This window comes from Salvelinus fontinalis, chromosome 27 (genome assembly GCF_029448725.1).
Source record: "Salvelinus fontinalis isolate EN_2023a chromosome 27, ASM2944872v1, whole genome shotgun sequence".
In the NCBI taxonomy this organism is placed as follows: domain Eukaryota; kingdom Metazoa; phylum Chordata; class Actinopteri; order Salmoniformes; family Salmonidae; genus Salvelinus; species Salvelinus fontinalis.
The window spans coordinates 6,475,515-6,482,048 of NC_074691.1; positions in this window are offsets into that span (position 1 = coordinate 6,475,515).

Genomic DNA, 6,534 nt, shown 5'->3' on the forward strand with positions numbered 1-6,534 from the left:
TCATTTTTACTTTCAAATAAGATTTTTTTTTTGGGGGGGGGGGGGGGGGGGGCGTTCACTGACAACGCTGAAATAACTTATCGTATACAGTAACACGCCTATTACAGTTACCTTACATATTATATTCGTGCACAAATATACATTATGTAATAAGCATTGAATCAAATTAAGTAGGCCTACTATATGATGTAGAGGTAACTGCCAAAATAAAGAAAACACTTTATTAAATGAAGGATACAAATTAACTGAAGGTAAATGAAGGATACAAATTATATTGAAAGCAGGTGCTTCCACACAGGTGTGGTTCCTGAATTAATTAGTTAAGCAATTAACGTCCCATCATGCTTAGGGTGTGTGTGTGTGTGTGTGTGTGTGTGTGTGTGTGTGTGTGTGTGTGTGTGTGTGTGTGCGCGCTTGTGTGTGTGTGTGTGTGCGCGCGCTTGTGTGTGTGTGCGCGCTTGTGTGTGTGTGTGTGTGTGTGTGCGCGCGCTTGTGTGTGTGTGTTTGTGTGTGTGTGTGTGTGTGTGTGTGTGTGTGTGTGTGTGTGTGTGTGTGTGTGTGTGTGCGTGTGCGTGTCATGAGGAGTGTACTCATTACATCTTGCAACGGAAACCATTTAAGAAGCAAAGAGAACAGGGAAGGGACCTTTAGAAACTCTCTTTCAATAGAAACTAACATTTTCGTTAAACGTTTTCAGTTTGAAGTAAACGTTTTCTGGTGCAACAGAATACGAAACGTTTTGCAACAGGATTGGCATAATGAATACATCCCTGATCTCAACCCAACAGAACACTTAAGGGAGATTCTAGAGTTGTATTACATCCATTTTCACATGGTTGGTTTTGCACATATAAATGGAATCACTAGAACGGGTATTTTGAGTGTATCCCAGAATAATAAAAAAAAGAGATTGTTGATGGTAAGTGGATGCTTCTTAACCTTCTGTGTACAACAACAAGACAAGTTGCAGCCCTCCAATAGAGTTCCAGTCATCTATGCGCATTGATGCTGTTCTGGCGGCTCGTGGTGCCCCAACACCCTATTAAGACGCTATGTGTTTCCTTTATTTTGGCAGTTAACTGTACATTAAAGTGGTGAGCTCTATTCTTGAAGTGATGTGAGATGGGCTTAAAAGCCTGCTATTTTCATTCTCCAGTCTCAGTCTGTCTTGAGAAGTCTATTAATATTATGTCTGGGCTTTATGAGACTGCTGGACGACAGTGGTAGCCTACAGTAGTTGGTCTGAGATTCGATATTCGCCAGACAGACATAGCGAACAATTTGAGCTATATACCTCAGGTTATTTATGAAGAGAAAAAAGTGTACAACATTGCACAGGTTTTATTATTTTCATAATCACACGGAAACAGTGGAGGCAGCCTGTAACACTGTCAATGTGACTAGTTAGGGACCGTCAACAAAGTGCATGATCACTATTCACACATTTCAATACTTCTACCAATAACATACCAACCTCATTTCAACTGTTGATTATTCCTTACAAAGAGAGGCATGATGCACATGCCTTTGGTTTTCTCATAAAATCATTCCCAGTTATAAATACACTACCATTCAAAAGTTTGGGGTCACTTGGAAATTTCCTTGTTTTTGAAAGAAAAGCAAAAAAAATTGTTGATTAAAAAAACATCAAATTGATCAGAATTACAGTGTAGACATTGTTAATGTTGTAAATGACTATTGTAGCTGGAAACAGCTGATTTTTTATCGAATATCTACATAGGCGTACAGAGGCCCATTATCAGCAACCATCACTCCTGTGTTCCAATGGCACGTTGAGTTAGCTAATCTAAATTTGCTAATCCAAGAAGGCCAGCATACCGGAGTTGCCTCTTCACTGTTGACGTTGAGACTGGTGTTTTGCGGGTACTATTTAATGAAGCTGCCAGTTGAGGACTTGTGAGGTGTCTGTTTCTCACACTAGATACTCTAATGTACTTGTCCTCTTGCTCAATTGTGCACCGGGGCCTCCCACTCCTCTTTCTATTCTGGTTAGGGCTAGTTTGCACAGCCAGTTTGCACAGTTTGCACTGGTGAAGGGAGTCTTCAGTTTCTTATCAATTTCTCGCATGGAATAGCCTTCATTTCTCAGAACAAGAATAGACTGATGAGTTTCAGAAGAAAGTTCTTTGTTTCTGGACATTTTGAGCCTGGAATCGAACACAAAAATGCTGATGCTCCAGATACTCAGCTAGTCTAAAGAAGGCCAGTTGTATTGCTTCTTTAATAAGAACAACATTTTTCAGCTGTGCTAACATAATTGCAAAAGGATTTTCTAATGATCCATTCGCCTTTTAAAATGATAAACTTGGATTAGCTAACACAACGTGCCATTGGAACACAGGAGTGATGGTTGCTGATAATGGGCCTCTGTACGCCTATGTAGATATTCGATAAAAACAATAGTCATTTACAACATTAACAATGTCTACACTGTATTTCTGATAAATTTGATGTTATTTTAATGGACAAAAAAAGAAGCTTTTCTTTAAAAAAACAAGGTATTTTCTAAGTGACCCCAAACTTTTGAACAGCAGTATATCTATGTATATATGTAAAAGTTTGGACACACCTACTCATTCCAGGGTTTTTCTTTATTTCTATTATTTTCTACATTGTAGAATAATAGTGAAGACATCAAAACTATGAAATAACGCATGTGGAATCATGTAGTAGCCAAGTGTTAAACATACCAAAATATATTTGATATTTGATATTCTTCAAAGTAGCCACCCTTTGCCTTAATGACAGCTTTGCACACTCTTGGCATTCTCTCAACCGGCTTCATGAGTTAGTCACCTGTAACACATTTCAATTAACAGGTGTGCCTTGTTAAGGCACATGTATTACATTCTTAATGTATTTGAGCCAGTCAGTTGTGTTATGACAAGGTAGGGGTGGTATACAGCACATAGTCCATATTATGGCAAGAACAGCTAAAATTAGCAAAGAGAAACAACATTCCATCATTATTTTAAGACTTGAAGGTCAGTCAATCCGGAACATTTCATAGAACTTTGAAAGTTTCTTCAAACGCAGTCGCAAAAACCATCAAGTGCTATAATGAAACTGGCTCTCATGTGGACCGCCACAGGAAGACCCAGAGTTACCTCTGCTGCAGAGGATAAGTTCATTAGAGTTAACTGCACCTCAGATTGCAGTCCAAATAAATGCTTCACAGAGTTCAAGTAACAGACACATCTCGACATCAACTGTTCAGAGGAGATTGCTTGACTCAGGCCTTCATGGTCGAATTGCTGCAAAGAAACCACTACTAAAGGACACCAATAATAAGAAAATACTTGCTTGGGCCAAGAAACATGAGCAATGGACATTAGACCGGTGGAAATCTGTCCTTTGGTCTGACGAGTCCAAATTTTTGGTTCCAACCGCCGTGTCATTGTGAGACGCAGAGTAGGTGGACGGATGATCTCCGCATGTGTGGTTCCCACCGCGAAGCATGGATGAGGAGGTGTGATGATGTGGGGGTGCTTTGCTGGTGACACTGTTTGTGATTTATTTCGAATTCAAGGCACACTTAACCAACATGTCACCACAGCATTCTGCAGCAATACGCCATCCCATCTGGTTTACGCTTAGTGGGACTATCATTCGTTTTCAACAGGACAATGACCCAACACACCTCCAGGCTGTGTAAGTGCTATTTGACCAAGAAGGAGAGTGATGGAGTGCTGCATCAGATGACCTGGCCTCCACAATTACCCGACCTCAACCCAATTGAGATGGTTTGGGATGAGTTGGACCGTAGTAGCTCTACTACGAGGCGCCTCAGTCTTCATAGTAGGTAAGTAATGTAATGTACTGTGTTTTCAGTGAAGTTAAGGCTTCTGTTTGTAATAATCCCCAAGTAATTGAAACTGCTAAACCTCTCTACCTGTCCTCAATTGAGGGTCAACCGAGGCTACAAAATCAGCCTTCTTTCTGAAGTCAAAGAGGACCTCCTTTGCATTCTCCACACAGTGATTTGCAATGCTTCAACCTAATGTATTTTGTTGTGTCTTTTGTGAATGGTGTATAACGATTTAATATAATTGCTTGCATTGCTTATTACATGTCTATCACATGTTATTTACCCAATTTGTTGTGCATCTTTATCTCTTAGTTTATTCCATGTTTCCAGACACTACGCTGATGATCAATGTTAAACTGGAAACCTGACTCAGTCATTCTTCCCCTCTCTCCTAACTTATCTGTAGCTTGCCAGCACTAGCGCCTATTTCTGTCATTCTTCAATAACTGTTTTGATGAATCGGTATGTTCATTGGCATCAAATACGATTTCTTTGGATCAATAGAAAGACAGCAAATAGATCTGTTCCCGCCGGTGAAATGATGGGACACATTTATCAACACAACATTAGCCAACTTCTGGAGTCTATACAGAATTACTAATAGAAAAGATGAAACACAAACCTTTTCATATTCAAACTTCAGAAGGACTTGAAAGAGAAATATACCACGAGAAATTGCATTTAAATAAGGATTTAAATTGAACAAAACACGTTTAACAAACGACAGAATTCCAGCAACACACGAAACACATCACAGAAACGGAAATGCAAATGAGAGTGGGTTATGGTTGTACACTCTTAGGAAAACAGGTGCCGAGTAGAACATTTTAAAACTACAGTCTAAAACTACCCAATTACAATTACAATTACTTGTATGCACAGAGCATCATGGGTAATGTTGAGATGACAAGTTTAACTTATTCCTGCCTCCCGTCACATCATTATTGAATTGTTATAAAGATGTGGTTATGAAACCCACAAGACATAACACATCAAATTATATTTAAAACGGGTTGATATTTTTTTTGTTGAAAATAGGAAAAATAAATACTGGTCCGGGGTTGTGTGTGTGTGTGTGTGTGTGTGTGTGTGTGTGCGCGTGCGTGCGTGCCTTAAACAAATACTCAATCAAATACATTTTATAAAGCCCTTTTTACATCAGCAGATGTCACAAAGTGATATACAGAAACCCAGCCTAAAACCCCAAAGAGCAAGCAATGCAGGTGAATAAGCATGGTGGCTAGGAAAAACTCCTTGGACAGGAATCTAGGTAGAAACCTAAAGCGTAGCTAGGCTCCGAGGGGTGGCCAATGCTCTTCTAGCTGTGCCGGGTGGACATTTTAAGAGTTCACGGCCATTAAGGCCAGATCCTTATTCAACACATTCATTCATTCATAGATGACCACCAGGGTCGAATAGTAGCCACAGAGGTTATAGACCGTGCAACAGTTCAATATCTCAGGAGTAGATGTCAATTTACTTTCAAATCTGAGCATTCAGAGGATGAGACAGCGGACGAGGAGGAGAGGCGAGAAGGATCAGACCAATATGCAGAGTGGTTAGTGTTCATCTTTAATAAAAATAGACAGAACACATAACATACAAAAACAACAAACGTGACTAACCGCAAACAGTCCCGTGTGGTACATACACAGACACGCGATACAACCACCCACAGCAACCACGTGAATCACAGGCTGCCTAAGTATGATTCTCAATCAGGGACAACGATTGACAGCTGTCTCTGATTGAGAATCATACCCGGCCGAACACAAACAACCCAACAAGAAAATAACACATCGACAACCCACCCCAACTCACGCCCTGACCAACTAAAATAATACAAGAGGAAGGAAAAACAGGTCAGGAACGTGACATGTGCAAACAGGGTGATGGATGTTCCAGGAGTTTCAGAGGTGCAGTTGAGCTGAAGGCACTGAAGACAAGATCAACACTGGCCAGGAGTCTGGTGTTGCAGGTGATATGGAAAACGCAGTCAGATGAGTACACTCGGCTGTCCCCATAGGAGAACCCTTTTTGATTCCAGATATGACTATTTTGGGCTCCATGTAGAACCCTCTGTGGAAAGGGTTCAACATGGAACCCAAAAGGCTTCTACCTGGAACCAAAAAGGGTTCTTTAAAGGGTTCTCCTACGGGGACAGCCGAAGAACCCTTATTGGTTCTAGATAGAAGAAAAAGGTGCTAAGAGTACATGACAGGGGATTTAGGTGTGCAGCATGTCAGAGAGGTAAGAAAGCCAGGACATGGAGAGATGTGTAGGTGAACAGTGGAGTGAGTGGAGAGTGGATGTGATGTTTTCCCAGGTTTTGGTGCGGATGTAAGGAAGTTTCGGTTTCCAGTGGTTGAAGAGCTGCTGATATTTTAAAGTTTCAAATATGTATATAAAATTGTGTAAGTGCTTTGCTTTATGTGGAAACCAAATGGTGTGCAATGTGTGCTCCTATCCTGTGAACAATACAACATTGGTTTGAGATGCCCAGGTCATGTGATCAAGGACACAGCACCATCTCGGCTGCTTCTCTAGTTATAAATGACATATACTGAACAATAATATAAACGCAACAATTTCAACGATTTTACTGAGTTACAGTTCATATAAGGAAATCAGTCAATTGAAATAAATGAATTAGGCCCTAATCTATGGATTTCACATGACTGGGCAGGGTCCGCCCTCCCAGGCCC